At 32.1% G+C, this 26,500-nt stretch overlaps 1 protein-coding gene across 2 annotated transcripts in view; it reads right to left on the bottom strand.

The window, feature by feature from the left end:
- The window catches only part of LOC121123428 (uncharacterized), a 58,130-nt gene extending 38,632 nt beyond the window's left edge, over positions 1-19,498 (bottom strand). For both annotated transcript variants that reach the window (XM_040718549.2, XM_071890534.1), the window contains exon 1: positions 19,344-19,498. The gene's annotated coding sequence lies outside the window, so the exon portion shown is untranslated. The remainder of the gene's footprint in view (positions 1-19,343) is intronic.
- Positions 19,499-26,500: the final 7,002 nt, after the last annotated feature.

Here is a 26,500-nt window from a genome sequence, read left to right as displayed (position 1 = left end):
CTAACAAAACGTCATGACAACTAAGCTATTCTCCTCCTAAATGTGCTTCAAACTTTCAGGATTACCTCCTTCATTTTTGAATATTGCGAATATTGTCTAAATTGCGTTGAGTATTAATTTTTTTTTAAAGTATTCAGGATAATAAATTCAATTGTTAATTGTTCCTTCCCATTTTAAATATGAGGACTTATCAGCAAGGAAGTTATACTATAGTTTATATCAGGGGTTATCAACCAATGTCCCGCAAAGATTATGGTACTATATTTTTGTATTATTTTTTACCAAAGGAAACTAGTAAAACCACATGATGGAAACCTTTGGATTTTGGATCCTTTCTCTGTGGATCCTGCTTCAAAAGACTCTCCACTATGTTGGAAAATGAACAGATGTAACTATCAGCAGATAACAAACTGAAGCTTCAGCTCATACAAGTAAGCAGACAGTCACAAAATCAAAGGCAAGGAACAAACTGAAAACAAATTTGAATACTACTCTGCATGTCAACTTCTCACCCATTCTACCGCGGCTTGACTTATTTATTTCCTAGATACATTCCCAACCGTATCACAGAAGGTAAACAGGTAAACTTTGGCCATTACATCTAATAATGCCACAACAAATATATATATCCCTGTATATTATGTATTCTATAAATATGTTAGGTTTTTTACTCATTTAATTGGGCAGGTGAGCCTGGAAATATTTTGACAATCAGAAATGTACCTTTGGTTGCAAAAGATTTGGAATTCCTGGTTTATAGTCATCTTTATAAGTAGATATGTTGTATCTCAAAGTTATCATATTTTCTATGACATTCTCTCAGACGTGGTTTTATACTTACCACAATTTAGACAATATGTACATCTCCATTTTGAGTAAAATTGCTCCAAATATGATCTGGTGGTGTACCTGTGAGAGTAATGACATCATAACCCTCACAGTTTAAAAAATGATTGGGATAAAAGCAGGATAGCTATCATATGCTTTATTCGATTAGCTAGAAGAAGCTATAAAGAAAGGGGGAAAACACCTTGAGATTGATAAAAACAAGTTGGAAGAGTTTTAGGTCATATTTACTACAACTCAAATTATAAATATAAGTACTTATTGGACTCAGAGTAGAATTGAGGAATCCTTTCACAAGAGGACGAAATTTGTGTATATATATAAAAGTAACTCGTAAGATTAATACAATTTAGATTAATAATTAAACATATATTCATTGATAAATGTCTTAAATATTAATTTTTGGTATATGAGGCTGTTCTTATCACTTATCTATCGTTAGAGAGGTCACCATCTTATTAAAAAAATTCGGTTTACACTGTCCTCTCGACATCTTGTCAGATTGTTCTACTCAACAAGCAGTTTTCAGAAAATATCAATTTCATGTTAAACACAAGCCCTACCTTGTCTGAATGCAAGCCCAAAACGGATTAATATGTTGAGTTTTCCTCAGAAAATGGAGATTTGGTGTTATTTTTTCGCTTAAAGGATCTCAACAGTATAGAATATACAGAGGCACTCTATAGAGAGGTTGTTTTGTCATGGGTGCTTGATTTCTTATTTGAAAGGGCCTGGTTTGAATCACTATTGATGACTCACCAATGACATTAATAAACCCATAAGTACTACTACTGAGCAGGCCCCACTTCCGGGAGTAAGTTTTACCCTGGTATAATTTAGAGCTGTATGTTTGCAGATTCAAAAAATATTTCAATTATTTCTGTATCTCTTTCCGAATAGGAGAAAATCCCTTGTACGAGTAAGTGCAAAAAAAAGACCTTTTCTTGGAAAATCAAATAAATGTACTATTATTTATCACAATATATGTAAGTTTGTTGACCTTTTTTTGACCTTATATGAAATGTTGCACGCTATAACCCACAAAAGCATAAATTTCCTGTTATGTAATTTTCAAGTTTATAGATATAAAACCAAACAAGGACACGCACAGGGCAAAAATTTGTTGATACGTATTATTTAATATTTAACGCAAATTGAAGTTAGTAAATGTAAAAACAAATATTGTTTTTAATCACTTTTCAATATATATTAAAATATAAATTTGTGAAGGTTGAAATAAATTAGCTTTAAAATCAATCTAAAAAATAAACAAAATGTCGATTAAATCATTTGTATTTATTTACCAACTGCGTAAATTCAAGCACGTGAAGTGTATATAAATTATACATTTCAGTTCTGAAAAATTGTACTACTAATTAGTATTTGCATGGTCTTTTAATTATCAAAAATATTGAGTAAATACTTATATAATTGAGCCTGATAATATTTTATAAAAAAAAATACTGATAATATTAATCAAATTATATTGTATATATATTGGAATCCTTATTGGTGAGTTATTGGTAATTGATCTATTATGACTTTTAAATGATCCACCAACCCTATGATTATTTATTTCTAGGATTTGTAGAAAATATAACGAAAATTTTCAACGATTCCCTTATATAAGAATCGAATATATATAAATTTAATTATAATCGTAAAGATTTGTTTTTTATACAGTCAAACTTATTGCTCAATCAATTTTTTTTTACTTAGCCTTTTCTAAATATTTGTTCTCAGTGTATATATATGTTTGAATTATTAAAAAATTAGCCGGAAAATAAATATTTCCTTGGGTTTTTTTAAAAATACAATATCAGCTAATAATTTTAATCATATTTCATTCAAAAGTACTATGTCTATTCTCCAGTCTCGCTCCCGTCTTTTCCTTGCGCTCTACAATATATCTATCACTACTTGATACATCGATAAATGATTTAGGAAGTACTTTTTAGTACTAATAATAGTCTCTTATTGTTTAAAAGAGTATAAATTAGAAATAATCATCCTTGTCTGACGATAATTTTAATTAATTAATTTGTTTTAGTCATGAATTTAACTATTTCACTGCATATAAAATATTTAGAAATTATAAAATGTAAAATCATTTGGGAAATATTTTATCTACAGTGCCTGAGAAAACTAAAGAAATATATATCATTTACAAGGTTTTGTGGATAGAGCAACACGCCTAACTTCTTTTTATACAAATTTTCTGCACTAATATATATTATTTGAATCCAATATATATTTAACTTACAAAGATTGTTCTATATTTTTTTTTCTATTATTAATTAATTAAATAACTAGGGGAATTCCATTAAAAAAATATGAATACACATTTTAGTTTAAAATTATACCTTCAGAGATTAACAAGTTTTTCTGTACTCCTGTTATGTCTCAATTTTTGAACAGTCTGAAGAAGTGAAGGAAGTATTCCTTGAGGAGAATTGAAAAAAGAAAATAATCCTTAGCATAAATAAAAAACATTCACAGAAATATTCAAAAAATGGAGATAAATATTGAGAAAATTTAAAAGGTTATAATTAAAAATACCAGGGCTATACAATTATTGAAGACAAAAATTCTTTCTTAAAATACTATCAATACGAAGAAGCTAGAGGATTCTACATATACAAAATCTAATAACTGGTCTAGTGAATAGCATTGAATTTAAATTTCTACTTGTGGCATAAAGTTTTCTTTAATAAATACGTACTGTCCTAACGAAAAATCATTTCTGGCAATAATAAATATTCAAAAGAAAAGAGCCTACTCCACTTTATTTAATTTGGAGATATGAATGTCAAAAATCATCCGGAAAATATGCAAATAAGTTTATTCTTCGTGAATTGATTGTGGAACTCGATTTACTAGATATAGTTGGTATTTTGAATCAAAGGGATTGTATATCATGGAAAAGAGGAAAACTATTTTCCAGGATCGTCTATCTCCCGTTTTATTTTTTTAAGGTTAAAAAAGTGTATTACCATCCCGTACATTTTTCAGACCATAAAATAATGGAACTTCAGTTTAGAAGTGTATCATCGTCACGTATATTCAAAATCCCAAAGTGGATTTTATTGGAGATAAATATATTAAACTACTACAGGATAGATTAAAATTGAAATTAGATGCATCCTTTACGGCACGGAGAGGAGCTAATACTCTAAAGTATTGTATCCTTGATCCTTCCAAGAGATTTGTTACGAAAGACAAAAATCCTCAAAAGTTAAAAAATTAATTTTTAATGTTAAGATTTTCACTAAAGCCGATGATGATATATAAAAATGTTTTCAAAAATATTTTCAAGCCACGATGGATGGGCAGAAAATTCGCTTCCTAAATATTGTAAGAAGTCTACGGCTCCTGGTTTTCCTTGTGAAGAAGTTTATTCCCTGTTTAAGGATGAGATTGTTCCATATTTAACATGTGTTGGTAAATTTATGTAAAGATACAGAAAGCTTCCAAAATTTATCACAGAGGGAAGAATTGTATTAATTCCAAAAAAGGGAAATGGGACTGACATTGGTCACTGGAGGCCGATAACAGTGCTAAATGAAACATATAGAATTGTATCTGGAGTAATTGCCAATCAGATTCAGCCAATATTGAATAAGAAGATTTGTGTACTACTTATTTATGTTAATACAACGCAATTCTTCCTAGCCATTTCATAATACAATATTTTATATTTTGTACATGTCTGCATATGTATTATATGAATAAATAAGTTGTTTTTTTGCAATATGAAACTTGGAATTAAAGAGTCTAAATTAAAGGGCCTTGGTTTTTGGAGGCAAACTTTATTAGTGAAGAATAGACCAACAGTTACAGAAAGTTGGGAAAAGACCATATAATTTTTTTTACGGGAGAGGTTTAGAGATACAATAAAAATCCCTAGTAAATAATAAGTATTTGCCCAGCAATATGCGGCCTGTCACAACCCTTGAAGTAAGGGATCGATAAAAAAGTGCCATTAATATTGTTTATTTATTTACTTTTTGATAAAGTTTTATCAATAATGACAATTATTATTGCTGTTCCCTCCTGCTTTATAACCATAGGAAATATGAGAAAAATCAACTCTGTGTGTTCAACGGATTTATTAAGTGGAACTTATGCTTAAAAACTTAGCAATTTTAGTTGTACATGTGTTATAAAAATATTTATTACATGGCATAATCAAAAATAATACCAATCATGTTGCCAAGCAGATTTATTTTACAATTATAAGGTAATTTTTTGATAGTATGTTAAAATATATCATTTGTGGTAAGAGTGTTTAAAAGTTTAAAATGCCAAAGGTGTTACACATCCTACCCCCCCCCTATATATTAATTTTAACTTGAAGCAGAGTAGAGTTGAATGAAAAGGTGTGCAATCTTTTTTTTTTTTGCCAAATGACTACTAGTCACGACACTGTTGATATGGAAGGCCACATAACCTTACAATTTCATGTGATTGACTACAATCACAAATACTATAGTTTTTTAGGAGACATGGGTCCATAAAATCCTTTGATAGACTGGATGTCTCCATAAAAGATCTTGTATCTTAAGTCATAAACTACATATTTTATCAAATATGTGCTGAATTAACATTCAAAAATCAAAATAAGGAGAAATGTCCAATTTATTTTTTTTCCATCATACCTACATTTAATGGACAATGTTATGTACATTATGTACTTTATATCAAAATTTCTGGAATGAATTGAGCTACTCAACCATATGAACTATAGTTGAAAGCTGTCATTTGAAATATGAATCTTCATTTGGGTCCGATATGGCCTTTCTAAAAAATTTGGAATTATTTCATGAGGATTAATGAGAAAGTCTTGTGTTTATTTTTTTGTTTTTTTTTTGACAGAAATTGACGATAATTGACAAAAACTATGAATGTAGGTAAATGAAACTCAATTTTGATAAAAATCCATTTGTATTACTACTGTATTGCCAGGCCACATGTTTAAAATTCTCCCCCCCAAAAAAAAGGTAAAAAAATAGAAGAACCTTAATTGTCTATCGTGTCAAACCACAAAAAACAACCGGAAATAAAGCATACAATTTTAACAAGGAAGGAACAAACTATAATTATTTTGCAGCTTGACAAAACTTTGGTTAGCCAAGGGACTATATTACCTTTCAGAAAGAAACATAATAGATTTGGACTCTGTCATTATATAGAAGTCCTAATTAAGCCCTATGAAGAGCAGAGGTGCAGTTTGAGGTTTAAAGAAAAAGTATACTATAATTTATATAAGGCCTTTGTGGTATTATGTATGTGTCTTCATAGTGAGTCAAGCCAATGATTATATTATTGCTTTTAAGAAGAATAAATAATTATAAAGGTGTTGTTTTTTTCTTAGATTACTTTCGGCTATAAAAAAAAAGGAATATGAAACAAAATTACTACAATTATATGGTACTACGATTTATTACCACAGAGAGAAAGAAAAAGGTCTGCAACGGAAAGTATTTTTTTTAAAGAAAGAAAATATTTCTAAGAAGAAAACTACATATAATCATTACTATTATTATAAATGAAGAAAGAGGCTTACTTACATACTCACCTACTTTTATTAGTCATGGCGTTGTTAAGGCTCGGAATACTTAGAAAGAGAGTTTATGAGCCTTGAATCAACACAAAAAAAAGTAATCTATTTGATCAGGTTTCATGAGAATAGACAATAACTCCTCTATAACTACAACTTTTGCAACTTTTACAGAAAGGATATTGACACATTGCTTTGGTTCATCTAAAATGTTAAAATGTTTGTTAAAAAGTAGGATCTTTCTTGTCTAGTTGGCAATCTGAACCGGCTTTTAGGCTTTCTAAAGCAGATTATTTAACTTTTGAGAAGGGCACATCTAAGTATAAAGTAGTAACTAGTGTGTCTGCTCATTAGGTTTTTTTGGTAGTCCTTGCAGAACTGAGGATCGAAATCGGAGTTATGATTCCTGCTTATTTTCTCCCTAGATGCAAAGTGGGATTTGTGTTTCTTTTAGAAGTGTATCGATGCATCAGAATCGTCAAGAATCGGCATTTTTTTAATTATTGGAATCGGCTCGAAACTGCCGATTCCACAGATATCTATCCGTAATTATTAATACGATAATTATATATAGAGATTATATGACTTATTTGAGCTCATTCTTGGAGACAAAATCACGGTTATAACTCAATAAATAGCTAGATTAGACGACGTTGTTCCGACAAATTCAAAATAAAGGGGGGGGGGAAGTACAAAGAAAGATTATACAAATTTGCTGGTATTTACAGGAAATGTACTTGAAAGTAACAATTAAAAAATAACAACATTTGAACTGTAACATGAGTCATTCAAAAAGTCCATAAGCGTAGGGGTTGGGTTGAGGGGTTTACTTTGAAAACATTGAGTAACTTTGTTACTAAATATTTCTTTTTTTTTATGTTTGTTGAATAATATTGTATATGACAGAACTGAAGTCGAGTCCATATTTTCTGAGTCTTGTTCGGGTCATCAGTATCCGTCCCGGTCCATACAAAAACACAAGTCCTTACTCGAGCACTGGTTTATACATATTTCAATTTCTAGGCTAAGCATATATAGCTCAGTTAGAAACTGGAGAGAGTTCAAGACCATTTGATCTCATGTAGGCCAAAACAGTAATATAGCAGAAAATAGCCTATTATGAGTGTGGGATTTGAAATTAGAAAAGGCTGAGAGGCAAGGAGTCTGAATTTTAATAATAACTAACAACGGAGGGGCGTCAAATTTCCTTAAATTAGCCAACCAGAAATAAATTCTTCTCCTGAGCATGGAGAGGAATTAACCTTTCAATTTTTATAATTTATTAAAAACTAACTATGATTCATAAATTTATGGTGTTGTTTTTTTTCTTATCCGTAATTAATAAAAGGTTAAAAAACAAAAAAAAAGTAAAAAAAATTGTTCAAACTAATCCTCAGTCTTACTCTCAATGGTTCCTGAGCACACTCATGGTTACACACTACAGGGTGCGTGAAGAAAATCTTAAATTTGCTGATGTCTGATCCGTCTGTTTTGGCTGTTAAAAATTTTCCCGGGTCATAGGCGTCAGTTATTGTTTACCGCTTGTAGCAATAGCATCATTTTAAGTGCCCAAGAAAAGTTATTATGTTCAATGACAGAGATCACATGAAATTCAGCAATGCTGACATCTCTGGCCTTCTGTCAATGCTAGTTAGAACGGTCAAAAGTCTCAGGAAGCAGCTGGAGGAGTCATTGGGCCCGATAGACGTTGTTGGCAGGAAGAAGAAGGAGGAGAAGAGCACCAGGATTGTCCGGTACGTCACCTTCATCAACAAAGTCAGAGATATCATCGACGAGGACCCCCAGCGTTCTATGAGAGCCATGTAGAGGGACCTGGGCGTGGCCGAGTCAACCGTGAGGGCTTGAGTGAAGGAGGACTTAAGGTGCAAGTCCTACAGGCGTCAGACAGTCCAACTTCTGACTTAAAAGACTCAAGGGTTGCGGCTGCTCAAAAGCTTCAGGCTGCTGAACATCTTGAAGTATCCAAAGTCGCCGAACATGCTCTGGTTCTTCTCTGATGAGAAGAATTTTGTTCAGGATCAAATCCACAACTCCCAGAACCATCGCTGTATTGCTGTGAACAACAGAGACGCCCCAGGGTCATGAAGACCAAGTTTCCGGCCACTGGCATGGTCTTTGGGGATCGTTTCAAGTGAGGGGCATGTCATGCCGTGGATCAAGTCTGTTGTCAGCGACAGGCTGTGGATATAGCAGAAGGACTCGGCTCTTGCCTACAAAGCTAAGCGAACACTAGAATGGCTGAAAAGCAATGCTTTCGCGTTGGTACCCTTCTCCTCTTGGCCTCCCTCATCACCGGATTTGAACCTGTTGGACTACTTTGCCTGGTCCTACGTGGAGAACATGACCAACCGCTTCTCCCATAACACCAAGCAGTTTCTCATCACCTGCATCAAGGAGAAATTCAGTGAGATAGAAGCAGTGCAGATCCAAAATGCCTGTTCTCGGTTTCGTAGCCGCATTGAGCGGGTTTTGGCCGCAGACGGCGACTATATTGAATAGATAGCTGCTCTATATCCTAATAAAGATATTCGTTTTTATTTTATCAATAAATTTTATAAAATAAGCTTGTAGTTGTTGTTTTTTGAAGCGGCAGATTTTGTCCACGCACCCTGTATAGTTTGTAAGTTCCCTCCACAAGAATAAAAAACATTTTTATAATGTATATAATAAGCACTCTTTAGATTAGTAAATGCACAACCTCAAAAATGCATAGACAATCCTACTTATAGTTATAAAATCCTCTACTTACGCTATAAACATCTTTCGTCTCGCAATATTATTGAGGATAGGATTAAAATTAAAAAGTTCCGAGTGTTTTTCGCTCAATTTCGTTACATTGCACTAAAAAAAAGCTTAAAGTAACCTTAAAGGTTAAGCGTACACATTAAACAAGTTCATTTGAAGCCAGTTGTGTGTTAGAGCGTTCCAAAATGGAAATAAAAATGAGAACATTCGATACATTCTTCAGTATCAATACGACCAAGGTGAAAAGGTTGCCAACAAATGTATGCTGTTTATGGACACAATACAGAATTGCAGTATTGCAACAGACAATCAGTAGTCCCAATGATTATGTTCTGGTAATATGGACGTCGAAAATGTGGATAAAATAATGGAAATCGTCAAGTTGGGCCGACATGTGAGCTGTTATTCTCTTGTCCAGGAACTCAAGATTAGCCAAAAAACCGTTTGGAACCATCTAAATCGTATAATCCTAGCTATGTTTATTTTATTGTAAAAATAAAGCCAAAAAATGATCAAAACATTTTATTTCACCTTTTATCAGAGTTTTATTATCCTCGCGTACTAAAAAATATATTTCCAAACAACTTTTAAACATTATTTTTTGTGAGTGTTTTTTTTTCTTATTTTGAAGTTGTATGTTCTCACTATACAACAAACTATAATATTTGTCATTGAGTCTAATAAAGGAAGAATTTATTAGACTTTCAATGAAAGGGTTGAATTTATCGTTCTTTTTTGTAATTACAAAGCATTTTCTCCGATTCGAAAAAAGATAAATCATTCAAATATATTATATTGTAAACTTTTTTTTTTTTTATTTAGATGCTTCAAAGAGAAAAATTAAATTCAATCATATATTTTTTTTTTAAATATGTAGGTAACAAAATCAGACATTTTGGCTTATAAAGATCATTTTGATGTTTCTCAGGATAAAAACAATCAGGAACACATCTTCTTAATCCAAGGGCAAAAAAAGAGGACATTTTGTTCACTCACAGTTTAAAGGAATTAATTTTAACTATTTAATAGAGCGGTTTCATAGATTTAGGGTCCCAGATTGCATAAAAATCAATAGATACACCATTTTGGAGGTATATAGTTGAATTATCACCACACTAACTATTATTATTTACTAATCTCTTTTACGCAAATCTGCCATATTTCGCAAAGCAGACTGGGTCTTCAAGGAAAAAGATTTACAATGGTTTCCATCCATGGGAAAAAATACCCTTCTTTGCTAAACAATGGTTTAAAAAGTGTTATACGTTTAAGTCAAATAAAAAAATGATTATTTTAATAATTTAAAAAAACTAATTTTGAGATTAATAAAACGTATTTTCATTGTTAATCCCGGATTTTCAGGCCATCTATTATATGTGGTGTACAATGTTGCAGTTAAGTAAAAGTTGTAGCTTGTATTCTAAGCAATAAATGTACAAAGTGCAACCAATAGGTCATTAATCAAGTATTTTTTGACATTCATATAAATGTCATTATATAAAAAATGTAATCTAAAATTACATAGTCTATCACACAATATAAAGTTCAATGCCCACAATTATATTACTCTTAAATACATCATAAATGGCTTTACAAAACTAAAATGATATGATAGCGCAATATATATGAGCATAGTTGTAATGCTGTAATTAAATACCATAAAACATATTAAGACGTAGAAATTATAACTTGTAGACATCATATGTACATAATATCGGTTGGAAACTTGTTACTTACACACTTGTATTATATTGATTTGAGAGGTTTTGTGTGAGGAAATTATATCTGTCTGTAATTGTATAGGTAGCCATGACTCTCCAGCAATTGCTTCTCTTTGATTTTTTTAAATCAAGCGAGAAATGGCATTGCAGCTAGATTCAAGGCATAGTGGGCCTCACTCCAATAGAAGTGGCCAGGCTGATAGGAATGTCTCGTAAGACCATTAACAATTTTAAGGCTTGAACAAAACGAGACCACCAAATACCCAGCATCAGCCATACTGCTAAACATTGTTTCCTCCAGTGCCATTGTAGGTTCCCTGACCTGGTTCCCAAAGGATTGCAGACTCACAGTAGACATGTACATGCATCAATGTTTTCAAGGCCAACCTTCTCCCCTAGGTCCAGGCAAATTTATCTGACGGCAACGTAGTCTTTTAGCAATATGAGACCTCTGCTCAGACTGAGAAAATTAGCTAGACTTTATTCGCTAGCAACATCCCCTTCGGGGACAAGATAATTTGGCTACCATACAGTCTGGATGTCAATCTCTTCGACTTTTCTTTCTAAACTCACATGTAAAGGAGAGCCTGTATCATCTATCACGAGAACTTTGAAGCCATGAATGCCTTTGTAGACGAGGAATTGGCTGCCATGGGCCATAATTTCATTTGCAATAGTTGCAACTCTTTTCACAAAAGGCATCTGTGAGGTCAATGTCGGCCGAATAGAGTAAATCAATTCGACATTGAGAATGTATTAGAAAAATATAATAAATATTTTTGTTAAATGTATAATTAAAGAAGGGCAGGCCATTTTCTTTTTCTTTCCAAATGTGTAAGTTTCTAGTTTCAATCCGATATTAATAAAATGGTCAACCTTCTCATCCAAAAAAAGTTTAATAAAAGCGTCATCTAAAGGATTTTAAAACGAAAAAGACTAAGCACTTCAATGAATACAAATTTATTCAAAATGCTATTTCTAACTGCAAAAGCTTGATTGCAGAAAAACTAACTATTGCAGAGTCCATCAAAGTAGAAAGTCTAAGAGCACTAATGATTGCGGCTGGAGCAAGATATTCATTCTTTTTTATACAGATTCCTAAGATTGGTTTAACTTCATAAAACAATCTACTGAAGATCTAATAAGACATTATCCCTCTTAATCAGGTTTTAGAAAATTACAAAATGAATCAATTTCACATATGTCGTTTTGGGTTGCTTAATTGATTTAGTTCCTACACAATTTAAGAGCCTTGCATTTGAAGTCTTATTTTTGATTTATTTTTAAAAATCAATACCATATATTTATATACATTTTATTCGAGTAATTTTCTTCAATCTTATTTTTCGTGGGGATCACTTTTTTCTAGAGACTTATTTATAAACTAAAATGTTTATGTTATGTATGGTATCTCTCTCTAGAATGAATACAGTTAAAATAAAATTAAAAATTTGTTGCTAATAGACGTAATTAATTATGGAGTAGATGTTGAAAATCTCCCTAGAACATTTTCACAGGAAGTCAGCAAACCTTAACGTCCGTCATTTTGGGAAATGCATAAATAACTTACTTACATAAGAATAAAAGCCCTTTTCCCCATTAAAATGAAAGGAAATGATGAATTATTCCTGCTGTTTACTTGGCCCTCAAATTTGTAATGACAAAAAAAACAATCTAAGCCTTCACTGCTTCCCAAAAATATGAAATTACCTCATTATACATTCTTATGTACGATTGTACATAAATAAATCAACTTTTTTCACTAATTATCCTACTATTTTTATCCAAAACAAAAATAACAGTAGAAATCTAGCCATTTCATGCCATGAATCATAAGGACATTCAACACCAAGATAATTGATTTAATTCAAATATCAGACATTTCTCTTTGCCATCAAATATTATTCAGAATACAGGTGCTAAGAATTTTTTTTTTAATCATTACGAGAAGTTTCATAAGTTTTTAGTGTAAATTTGTCTATTATTATACTTGTATTTACTGCCTTTTTTTTAACTACGTGTATATTGTACGAGTAATATAACGTAAAAACGGTTATATATAGAGAGAGTAACGTATATATTGGTCACATCGGATCATAACATGATGAACAACATTGCGCAAAGCTGGTTCAGTCATGAATTATCGTGCGTCGAGTATTGGGGTCTCAAAGGAAGAAATTTGCCATATTTTTTATTTTTAAAACCTTAAAAAAAAAATCCGTCCAAAGCGACCAAGATAATTTGCGATGTATACGGATTCTATACTCTTTTGTTTCGTTTTGCACAGCAGTTGTTCAAGCGATTTCGTTTTGGTGTAGTGTAGGTGAATGATATACCATGCACAGGCAGGCTTGTCATCTAAAAAATGTTTATAAAATCATATAAAATATCGAGACCGTCATGTTAGGGGTCGTAGTATCGCTCAGGAGCTGAACATTGATCATAAAACTGTATGAACCATTTGCAGAAGTGTTAAATCAAGACAATTCCAGGGAGCAAACATCTTTGATGACTCACTAGAAGCTTCGGGATCTCGGATGGGATGTTCTTATTTATCCACCCTACAGTCTTTTCCTGTCTATAACAAAGAGGCTTAGGGGTACAAATTTGGCCTCAATAAGGCCTAAGAAACTGCCTGTTCTAGTTTTTTTTTGTCAATAGGACAAACAAACAGAACGGGGTATACTTGGTTTCCATCGGATGATTAAAACACATCGTATGAAGCATTAAAATAGAGGAAAAAATACGAAATTACCTTGATATGGTTTTCAAACTTGATTTTTTCTCCCCCTAAAATAGCTAACATCAATCATTCTAACATGACATAAAAACTCTCTATAAAGGGATGTTGATTATAACTAGCTACAAAATGGTGGACATTCACAATACTAGCGTCACGTGAAATTGTAATTTATAATCCAATTATAAAAATAGATCCTTCATTTGTTGCAATTTATGTAAGTGCATATTGCAAATAATTTTGACTTCAATATGCAGAATATTGGCAATGGCTCTATTAGACACATAAATCTTTTCCCTTTCTTTCATTAATTATAAGAACATTATGTGGCTGCATTTTCAACTTAAAGTAACATGTATGTTGTGTGATGAATAGGAAGGGAATACAAATTGGAGAGTAAGTAAATTTAAAGCCATGGGATATTAAAATATTAGGGAGGTTTGTTTTTCTACTTTTTTTGAATTTCGATTACAGCAAGTGCAGAGAGTTGTCATGTGGCAAGAAAAATACTTATACAAAGTTTCATTGCTTAGTGATGATTGGTCAATGTTTGAAAAAAAAGACAAAAGTTATTTATTTAGACAATTAATGAAACATGCTTTATTTTAATAATAAAGCATTTTTAATTTTTTTGTCTATGCTACTTTTGAGCTCGAATTAAAAAGTAATTACTGACTAGGAGACGTAAAAATGATCAATAAATATTTTCATGTAAAGGCTGACTCATTCGACTCTCAGTCTGAGAGTCCTCTTTCGTTACAGAGGCCCAAGAAAACTATGTAAAGGGACTTGAATCCGTGAGTCTTGGTGGATCACCTTTCAATAAAGGTCGATGCAAGGATACGTAGTGGGCATTTCTGCTTAATTAAGTTATGAAAGGCCCAGGTGAAGGGGACCAAACAAACCTTCACTGCCATTTCATCACTTATTTATAAAAAGAAGATAACAGGTGTGCTTTACCTAAGTCTTGTTATAGTGGCCTCTACAGAGACGAGTTTTTCTTTATTTAAATAAATTCAAACAGGAAGAAAAAAAATTGGATTAAAGGCTTTCTAAATCCAAGATTAATTAGTAAGGGACTTTAAATAAATTGCACTAACAAGTATTGACGTCAAGAGAAGTCTAATACATCACGAATACGGGGATCGAGGATTGAAATACTAGGGGTAAAAGGAAGTCAGTACTTTCTTGGGACTAAACGGAAGGGGGTTGTTGTGGAGGGGTATGAGCCGTAGAGTTGTTATTTACTCACCACATGACAACTTTTCCAAACTTGCTTTAATTGAAATTCTAAAAAAAGTTGAAGAAGCAACCGTCCTAATATATGTACATGTTAGTATGTTGATTTTATGTTCAACGTTGCCTCTGTTAAAAAAGAAAGAGAGAAATGAGGTCAAAATAAACCATTTTAAAGTAATGAAAAAAACTTTTTTTTATACATGGTGCTTTCATAATGAAAGATTTTCTTTTTTCCTCTAATTGTAAATGTAATATTGACGAATATCAATTGGAGATATCATGAAAAATGATATTTGAATCTATCTAACAGCCATTGGCAAAAATAGTCCATACTTAAGAGCGGCATTGTATTTTACGGAATTTTTTAGTATAGTCGAGATTTATGGAAACCTTTGCCCTGATTGACGGAAGTTTGAAGGTTGTTCATACTATTTTGTGACTTTTTACATACCTCAAACTCCAAGTTCAGTATTTTGAGATCTGCATAAGCCAGTATTTCTTAGTGCATCCTCTATGATATCTAAACATAGATTAAGGCCAGTCCTAAAGCAATATCTAAGACGTTTATGACATCCGGCGCTTGGAAAAAGTATAGATTGCCCTCTTACAGACTTCAATCTACACGTAATCCTCTATTTTTAATGTTCCTATAATTGGTCAGAAGGAGATGCACTGACTAAATATACGTAAGCATTATATTATTACAATTCCTCCATCTTACGTAGGAGGAGGATATTTCCTTCTCCAGGAGTGACAGGGAATCGAACCTACACACATTGATTTCAATAGAATAATTAATCCCAATCGCACTGTTCACTGACCTACGCCTTTAATTTTTTAGAATTCAACGCAAACGGAGAACAGAGATCTCATTTCTTCATTTTGTATTCCTTCGTCATATTTTGATAGAATCAAAGAATTTGTTAGTTTTAATATTTTGTAATTCAAAAAATTATTTTTTTTTGTATTACTTTTGCAAGCCTCATACTAATCTAGATCAGTGACTCCCAACCTTCTCACTCTATAAGCCATAGGGCTCCAGATTCAGCCCCACTACCCAAACTACTATTATGCATAAGGATTTATTGTCTATCCAATCTCTCACGGAGGACAAGGGCTTAGAAGAGCCTGGTCTAGATTGAAAAGTGCAGTAGATTAAGATCTAGACTCTGCAAGAGGTCATAATATCTTAGTCCAGACAAATGCATATTTTAGCCCAGAACATATTTGAAAGATTTGAATGTGAGTATTTATATAGTAAACAGCCCGTATTTCCACATGCAATTGGCTAAATAAATACTCACACTTTTTTTTCCTATCCATATACTAGGGTACAAATTCTCATTGGGTCCAGAAAATAGGTTTTCTGAGCTTAGATTGAGACCAGTCTCAGGACAATATTTAAAGTCGTCTTTGACCCTTGAACATAATGTATATTACCTCTAAGAATATGAAATCTGCTCAAAAATATACTCTCTAGTAATTTCCGTGGGGAAGAGTGTAGGAATCTCAATTCGTTTACCAAATTTTGGGAAATTTAAATCATTTGAATGTGTATATAGAGCCAGCAATAGTCTGTATTTAAAAAATGTCATAAGTATACTAAAAGAATCTTAAATTTAGTGACAAATATATATTAATGCAAGCCCAGTATAATATATGACATTAGTTCCAAAAGTTTATATATAATAATCATTATTGAAGCACACAAAAATGTAACTTCTTTTTTTGGAGGGGACTATGATCTAAATATAATTCACACCAAGGGAAAACACAGACCACTTATTGCAGTGTCTGAAAATCTTATGTTAAAGAATTTTTTTAGCATAAAAAAATGTATGCATTCTAAAACTAATAATTGTTCAATTTAAGCCCTGAAAGTCAACAACAGTCACGCCATGTAGACGTAGAATATAAATCTGAAATAGTTACTTATTTTTATTATAAAATGATCAATAGTTATAAATTAGATAAAAATCGGTAAAAAAAAATATTAAAAATGATATTGAAAAAATTTAATAGTTGTTATTATCAATTACTTGAGAGTTTCACTCTCGAAATATCTTATGGTTCATTAAAAGAATAGAAGATTCATTAAATATAAGGTCGATTTTTGGTGGATCAGGGGCAAGATTCATTAAACCTTCCATATAGGTATAGTTGTTGCTGGATTTTTGGAGTATGATTTTTATGGAAATTTTAGCTCGTATAAATTAAATACGCAACGAAAAATGATATATCCAGAGGCAATGAATTTCTACCAAAAATCTACCGATAAAGTGTGTAGCAATTTATACTAGAGCGCAAAATTTCACCTCTAATTTATGTGGGAGACATATTATAAATTTGGGATCTTTCACAAAAAGATATTTATGATTGATTATTATTTTTTTTTTTTTCAAATATAAATGTTGTATATCCAGAGGGAATGTCATACCAAGAATGTCATAACAAAGAAGCAAAAAAATCAATATACGTGGTTGGCATTTTTAAAACAGGCCCTACTATTAATTACAAATATATCTACTAAAATTATAAGGACTGACGCTTCAGATTACATCAAAACACAGCTTTACTGTTTAAATGTAAAGAAAATTTGTGAATTTTCTTTTACTTCAAAAGCACGAAGGAAGTGATATGGAAAAATAGAAAGATAAAGAAATGAAGCCGTGATGCTTCTCAAAGCTTCATATTCCAGATCAAAGATAACACTCCTTGGGATTATCCATAGATCTTTGTATATTGACGTTATGTTAGGGATTATTTCTTATTAAAATACCAAAATCTTGGGACCTTATACATGCTGCAATAACTAACTCCTGTCGTATGATTATATTAATTATATCTTCCAACTTTGTTTATCTGAGGCATTAAGAGTTTACAAATCATTTAGTCATTTTTAACTCGTACATAACTCGTTTGGTCTGCAGCAAAAAAATATATAAGAAAATTATTAAATTTTCTAGTAAAAAGCAAAAATTCCTTCACTTTGGGAGGCTACAATCCCTGAGAATACCGCAAAATTAATTTTTGTGAATAGCTGGGAAATTTGGGAATGTTTTTCGAAAAAATTAAATATTAAAAAAAATTTCAAAAAAAAAAAACCTTTTTGAAAAGGTATACATTTTTGAAAACCAATCCCCTCCAATATATAATCCTGCCAACCCCTGTATTTCGGACAATTTTCTTCCTTGGTCAATTTTTCTATTATCCTTATATGGTAAGTATTTATTTACTTCAGACTTACGTTTTTTACGATTTTTAAATAACAAAGAAAGCATAATTATTATTTAAATAAATGACAAAAATACTACATTTTAATTTTTTTTTTTCAACAACTATAGTTTTAAAGGTATTAATTTAAAAGTAGGAAATTAAAGGATAATATTATTTCAATAAATAAAACAAAAACTCAAAAAGTATTATTTAGGATTAACAAATTATTTATAAATTGGTTAAAGTCTAAATTAGAAAATGAGTTTAATTAGTATTGGATTCGAGTTATAACATCGAGTTCAAGTTTTGACATCTTGTGTCAAGTTGAGTTTAAGTAAAGGTTACGATTTCTCATGTTACCTGACCTTAAAGATATCCCTACTCAAAAGCATCTTTCACAATAGGGGTATCCAAACTTTCAAGCCTTTAGCCTCATACTGATAACTCCAGTAAGATCTAGGGGCAAAACTGTTTCATTTTTTCTGCCAATTAGCTTTCCAGCGTAAAGTTCATTTTATAATCATTTGGCTGTCATGATCCAGATTAAATACATTTGACTCTATTTAGATACCCCTGATCTATAACACCATATTATAAAAGCTCAAAATGGGAGCTATTTTGTACTTTTTGTAAAAATTAACAAAGTAAAAATACTAGGTACGCCAATTGGACTTTTAAAAAAACTCGAATCTATACTCAAATAGTCTTGTACCGCTCTTTATTTAGAACTGAAAACCACAGTCGAGTTCAGTCCCTGTCTATGTCAGTTTTGTATATCAGTTCTAAACTTATAAGCTGTTCTCCTTCTTTTTTAACTAGTTCTACTACTGACTGTCCGAATGACTGACGGTTCTAAGGACTAGCCCCAAAGAACTGATCGTAACTGTTCTTTGACTGGATAACTTTCATATAATATTTCGGGTGAGCCGGAGTAACTTTCATAAAATGTTCTACTTTAGTTGATTAGAGTTTTTTTTCGAGCTTGAGTACTACTCGAATCCAATACAAACTTAAAGTTTATGATGGGATAATTTTAGAGTATATTTTCATAAAAAATAAATATGGTTAGAGGATTTTAAACAAATAATTAAATTATTTAATAGTTAAATCACTTGAGATATAGAATTTAATTAGTATGAATTAATTGGGGCAACATATATTTAAGGGAATGGAATCGGTACAAAATTAATTTAATATTATTTTTTTAGAGTTTAGGGTTATTTGGGTTTTTAAATAATAAGTTTGAGATCCATACCTAATCGATTTTTACAAATGAATTCAATCTTGATGAAAAGGATTTTGTAGCAAAAATCTTTTATCGCAATAACTTGCTACGTCTCTCTCCACAACCCTTCGTCTTCACCACTTAATGTGTTTCTGTAGTACCATAGAGGCAGAAAGACCCGTATTAAATAATAAACTTTCTTTTTCTATCTTAGAGTTATTATTATTTTTTTATTAAAAAACAAAAAAATAACCCTCCTCGTGGAAGGAGGTTTCCTCCTACTTCGTCCCAATTTCTTATGGGATAAGATAGCTATTTATGAGAAAGCCTTAAGGTTGAAGTATTATATACATATAAATACTTATTCTTATGACATATAATGTTTTCTTTTGTAAGTCTTTTTTTGTGTTATTACTTATAATAGCATTATTTACCTTGGAAGTTTGCATAAAATTACTTTTATACTAAAGCCTGGTTAAATTTTCAATTTTTATTTTTATTATATATATATGGTGACTTTTCCATAGTAATAACATTGATCAGGAGACGTGTAACAAGGGACAGAAGAGCCGTGGCCAATCCACGTTTGGAAAATTTAACGTTATCATATAGTTAGGATGTCCAATTCAAAAAAAAAAATTATTAATTTTTGATTATGTACATACCGAGTTGGGCATTAAAATCTGGTCACTTTGAATTTTAAACATCTACAAAATATAATAATATGTTTTAACAATAGAATTTCAACAAAATAAATATTATAAATAGATGTGTGCCTGAGCTCTCTTTTTCATTAATGCCCTCTACGTTTGTAGTACTCAGTCATTACGTCCCAGTACTGGCTGACTTTGAAGGCCTCGGGCTTACAGCTTTAGTGGGCCAAAGGTGTCAAAAAAGAGTCCAAAAGAACTCAAAACACTCATTCAAAATATTCTTGAAACGGAATTGATGGATATCTATCATTGCTGATGTCAAAAGTGAACCCTATGCCCTCACGAGGTTCTTTCCCTTCTTTCTGTTTTTATAGCTCTCTTGACATTGTAGTGTGAAATCCCCAGATCTCTTACATGGGCCCTCATGGACTTGAGGGGATTGGTCTTGGCTGTTTTCTTTCACTCCTACGGGTTTAGTTTGGACTTTTGAAAGCGCCATTCTTCCTCTCGAACGTTTTGGACTTGTTGACAGCGTAGACGGTGGTCCAGGAGACGCCCAACTGTCGCGATTGCTAGAATAGAAATTCGTCGATGACGTTCAAGTGTCATTTTCTCAAAACTAGATGTTAGCAAGAGAGCTCAAATTTGTTTTGTTTTGTAATTGATTATTCATGCTTTAATATATCGAAATAAAAGAGTTAATTTTAATCACTTAACCTTCTTTAATTATTGAATTAGTAAGTGGACCACCCAGTATATTCAGGAATATTTACTTTTACATAAAAAAAGTTGTTAATTTGTCCTGATTTCGAGGGCAAACCAATATCCACAGATTTTAGCAGGAGGTAAACCGGCCCTACCAAATCTTTCGGCACCGTCTGGGCGAAGTTGTCAAGAAAGGCAGTTCTCATTAAGAATAATTAAATGTCATAAATGTAGCTTTCAAATAATAATAAAAAAATATGTTCTACCCGATCTAGTTGGTTCGTTATAAGCCTTTAAAGATTTCCCAATTTATGTGGAACACCTTGTAGTACTAAAATTATTAATCCTACCAGGAACATTATTGAGAATTGCGTGGTTATAATTATTATATGTTGCCAATTCGGGAGATATACCCACTCTGAAAGATCAAGCAAGAATTTGAGTCCATTATATTTCATCTATTTCTAAAGGTCAACGTCGGAATTGTACAAAAGAAGCCCAGGAAGTATTTCTTTATGAGTCAACAAATTTCATTCTTCCACCAAATGGCTGATGGGAATTTATTTAGAGTCGACACTCGAAAGAATGATTCAACAAACCAAATTTTACACTTGCCATTTGCTTACCCCCGTGTTGGACATTTCTTCGTGGATGGCCATGCCATAACACTCCCAACTACAATTTGAAATGAGGCAGCTTTTCTTGGAGACACGTGATTTAATAATTTGATATTAATATGTTGTTATATAAATTCAGTACATACAGGGTCTGGATTCTTTGTTGACTCCAAGTTGTAATACAAATATTTATTCAATTGAAATTTGGTTTTTTTATTTAATCTATACTTGAATACGAAATTGTGTGGTCCTAACTGCCCTACTTATCTATTGGTATTCATGATATTATTTTCAATCCAGAGTTGCACTTTTGCAAAATCATGTGGAGAACAAGAAAACATCTTATTTCTGAACAACTGCAATAGTACAACCGAACATCCAAAAAATGTATAAGCTTGTGTGAGACATGTCTTCAGCGCAAAAATACAGTGGCTAGCAAGGGCAATTTCTGCCGTCCCATTTATGTGGAGGTCAAGGAGCGGCTCAAGGTTGATGCTTACATTGAACTTCTATTAAGAAAAAGTTCGGGGACAACTTTTTTTTCATTAAAGACATAAATCCGTGTAATCGCACCGCTAAGACTTGGGTTTTAGCGGCGCCTGGGCCTTCCTGAGCAAGAACGTTCTGGACTTTTGAGACTTCAATATGAGTCCAGCACTATTTTCCACGATTTTTGTAATAAATGTCCTCACAAAACCTCTCGTTTAAATTTTACTCTAGAAAATTGAAAATATTTATTTTAAACTCATGTACATATTCGTTCAAAAATCAAAAAAATTACTTTCAAAATGGCCCGTATTTTATATAAATTGGATAATTCTTACTATGCATAATAAATATTTAAAATGAAAGTGTAAATATAGGATTTCTTTTTACTAATCAGACGGGAAACCTGGGTTGAATAACTTTTTCTATCTCATTGAACACGACAGATGTTCTCTCGACGAGATTTCAAAAGTAATTATTGTATGGCCCCGGCGCTATAAAAAAGTAATTTGATTTATGCAACCATGGAAAACAACATTCTAGATGAGTTGGTGAGTCCATGTTGGACTCAGAGTTGAATTCAGCACGGACATCCGAATCATTCTTGCCAATATCCTTGTTTATTTCCTCCCCCCTCATCACACACTGCATGTAGCCAAGATAGTGAAAAGTCATAACAGCTGAGCTCTTCCAAATCATTCTTCAATTGTTATTGTTAACATGTTGATTTTGCTTTAACATTTTTTTTGTATAACATTTCACTCATTTGTTTCCCTTATTTAAAATATTAAAAAACCACATTATTCTGATATTAAATTAGCTTTATTGTATTTGATTGATTGATACACTTAAAATATCCGTACATACATCCATAATCTTCTTATATTACATAAGTTGCGCGTTATGCATCAATACGTTTTATTGTATTTGTGATTACATAAATTGATAATATTGTTAAAATAGCAATATTTATAACGAAATTGAACTTTATCATTGTACATATACAAGAATTAGAAAATATATTATAGTTAATTCAATTTCAACGTTTAAAATGAATGTCAAAGAAAAATGTTTGATAATTACGATAATTAATTAATTACAATATTGAAAGTAATTTTGTTCTACATTTTGAGTATGAACCCATCAAGGAAAGAAAATTTGTGTTGTTTTGAAATTTACCACAAAAGCAAATGTTTTATATTGAAGTGTTTTTTAATACATATTAATGTGCTATTCAAATAATTATACACTTATATTAGAATAGTTCAAAACATGAAAATAGAGAGAGAAAAGAAGTGGGTTTAAAGTTACATTACTGAGTGGTCCATTAAAATTGAAACATTTTGAATTTTAAATTTCAACAAGATATAATCTATTAATTAATAATTGAATTTCAACAAAATTAATACTATTTATAGATGTGGGTCTTAGCTCTCTTAATCATTAATGTAGCCAACCTTAGCAGCTGTGAAGGCTTCCAGGCGGCAATTAAAGGACTTGTACCCACTATGGATACAGTCCTCTGTCATAGGGCCCCACATCCAAAATGTATAGTCGTATTTTTGCAGGCTCAAGGTCACACAAAAAGTTAAAAACACAAAATTAACCATAACTTTTGAACGATTTTGAGATACATCATTCAAATTCAATTTTGAGAAAAAACGTTAAAAACACATCATTAGGGAAAATATTTTTAGAGAAAGGTTTGCGCTTTATTCGATATAAGATTCTTCGGCCAATAAATTATTCATCCAATATTATAAAACCCCTTTTGAAGCTTCGTAATCATCCAACGGTTCTGTTCGTGCCTCTGATATCATGTGTAGATTACTTGCTTTTAACTTTTTGCCTTTCTATATTATATTCGTTACTTATGTATATATGCTGTGTACAAGAGCCAAGGTAATACTGAGGGCACATCCACGTAACATTTTTGTCGAATTATCGCCGATATTAATTCCATCGCTTCTACTTTTGGCCCCCCCCTGAAAATGAGGCCTTCAAGATAGAACTCTTAAGTTGAAACATAACCAAAGTCAGAGGATACTTAGTGGATATTTTATAGCAAATTTGAGCATTGGGAAAATCACAGTGAATATTAATAATAGAAAGTGACTCTTTTAAAAATGATGGATCAGTGTTGATAAACAACATGAAAAACTATATTGAACCAGATTATCGGTTTGGGAAAGAAGGGAGAAGATCTCACTTTTATCTATATTGAAAAGTTTATATGTTTTTTATTTGTTTATCCATGTTTATAAAAGTCTGATCGTCACTTATGAGGGTTTAAATTGATGATAACTAATCATTAAACTAATCTGCGTAAAAAATTAAACTTTAGCGATTAGAAAAGGAAAGACGGTTGTTGCGTGTGATCTTTCTTTTTCTTTTTTGTTCATTATTTAATAGCTCGTCGTAGTGTTAACTTCTCCATCTGAAGTAGGCATTCTCAGCTATCTTATAAAATATTTTATTTTAAAACAGAAAAATAATATGTACATATATGAATTTGAATGTAATTAAAATTATTTTCCGGCACGAATGTTCTCTAATATTAAAACGAGTCAAAACAGTAATACCATTAGTCTTGCTCGTCTTGAACACACCTTTAAACTATTTTAAACATCACATATCTATGATCAAAGTGATCATATTATCCAAGGTTAGAGGGTTTCGTTTACCTGTGTAACGAGGGACGGCAGGTATTTATAAAAAGTAATTTAGTATTTTTCTTCATTTCAATGCTTTATAAGATGTATCACAATCATCCAATTTAAGCAAAGTATGCACTGTTCTGTTCCATAACTTGCTACCAAAGAGAATTCAACTTCATAACAACCTTTTCGTAGAAGTCCTTGTCCCATTTGGAGAAAAAAATCGTTCAACTAATTTTCATGGGCCTCACAATTCCTCTCGTATTTGAGTTTCTTTTTCTATCCAACCTTCTGCAAATGGCTTAAAACGGTTTAAGGATCCCAGTTCAGCTCTGACGGATGCTACGACTGCTAACGCGACGTCTATCTCGATATTTTGCATGATGAGAGGAAAGGTCGCCGTATATTGATATTTTCGATGACAAGACTGCCAGAGTATGGCGTATCATTCACTTAGACTACACCAGAACAAAATGACTGAACCATGGTTGTGCAAAACTAACCGAAAGAGTATGAGCCCGGTATAAATGGCAAATTTTCTTGGGTTTTTTCCCTTTCAGATGTCGTGATTGTTTTCCGCTTGACTTTGCAGTGTTTGGGCGTTTAAAGGGGATGCTGTCGGGAGGCCAATACAAGTCCAAGGACCAGCTGAAGTCTACCCCAAAGAATGCCTGAGCCAACCTCGACCAGAGCTTCATCGCCAAGTCATGGAGCAAGTTCTGGTCCAGGCTGGAGTTGGTAGTGGAGAACATGGGCGGCCATATTGAATAGACATGTGTCTTTTGATTCTCTTCTTTCATATTAAATAAATTAATTCGTCGACCACTTTAAAAATTACAGAATTATTTAACTATTTAAAAAATTTCAGAGTGTTCAATTTTAGAGCCGCACACATGTATATCAGGTTTCTCAAGTTCTTGAACTAATACTTGCGTGAGATTTGAGATCTTATGTCAATTTACTACATAAAAATATAAGAAAATCGTATTTATGATGGGAAAGTTCATTTACATGTAATAAAGATTTATCTTCCAGCAGTATCGCCACACAGGAAGAAAGTGGTGGTATCTCTTGGGGAACCGATATCTGAGTCTTCTTAAAGTGGCCAGCTACATGATAGGTAAACTTGTGAACCGAAAAAACAGGAGAGAGTCAAAGATACAGAATGGAAAAAAGATTCTAGCTACCTGAGATATAACTTCAATCGTCTTATTATTAATTATCTCTAAAAATTTTGATGCTATTGCATACTAATAATACTAACTTATAATTAAATGAGCGGAAATTTGAGCGCAATTTATCGCTCTCCTAAAATGGAGAGCAGTGTACCATTCTCACACGTTATTTTAAAACAGTGAGCGTTTACCTGCTCTTAATCAAGACTCTTGAGTGGCGCTCAATTAAGTGCAACTCAATAATCCTTTGCCAAAAGTTTATAACCTTCAATTAATTTATATGACTTGACATTTTTCAAGCCACAATATTTCAAGTCCATCAATTTTTGACAGAAATTTTTCCTGGCTTTCAAGTCAGTTTGTTGAGCATCTCTTAAGAACAGTCACCAACTTGATTATCTGAATTTCTTTCCGTTTGGCATTCCTTTGAATCGAGGGTCGTTTTGATTCACAAAACTTTTTGATTTGTTGAAAAGCAAAAACGCCTAGGAGGCTAAAAATAAACTAGATAAACATTACGGGCACTCTGCACCTTCGATTAGAACAGTTAATAAGGTGTTTCAATTTTTTCGGAGTTGCCATATGGGCTGGGAGGCTGAACGTTCTGGACGCCATGTTGAAGTTACTACTCCAGGAGTCATTGATAAAACTTATTGTATGACGATGGATGACAAAAGTGTGAAAATGCGTGAGATTGCTATTGATGTGGGTATCTCGAGTTGGAACTCTATTTCCATTAGTTTTGCGACGACAATTGCTGAGATGTGAGCTGTTGCCGTGTCGTGATGGAAAGAAATTTTTTTGGGCCAATCGTGGGCGTTTTCTTGCAACTCGGTTCTCAAACGGTCCAATAACAATGAACAATATGCACCTCTAATAGTTTCACCCTTTTCC

Source organism: Lepeophtheirus salmonis, chromosome 8 (genome assembly GCF_016086655.4).
Source record: "Lepeophtheirus salmonis chromosome 8, UVic_Lsal_1.4, whole genome shotgun sequence".
Lineage (NCBI taxonomy): Eukaryota > Metazoa > Arthropoda > Copepoda > Siphonostomatoida > Caligidae > Lepeophtheirus > Lepeophtheirus salmonis.
This window is presented reverse-complemented; position numbering and strand designations above follow the sequence as displayed.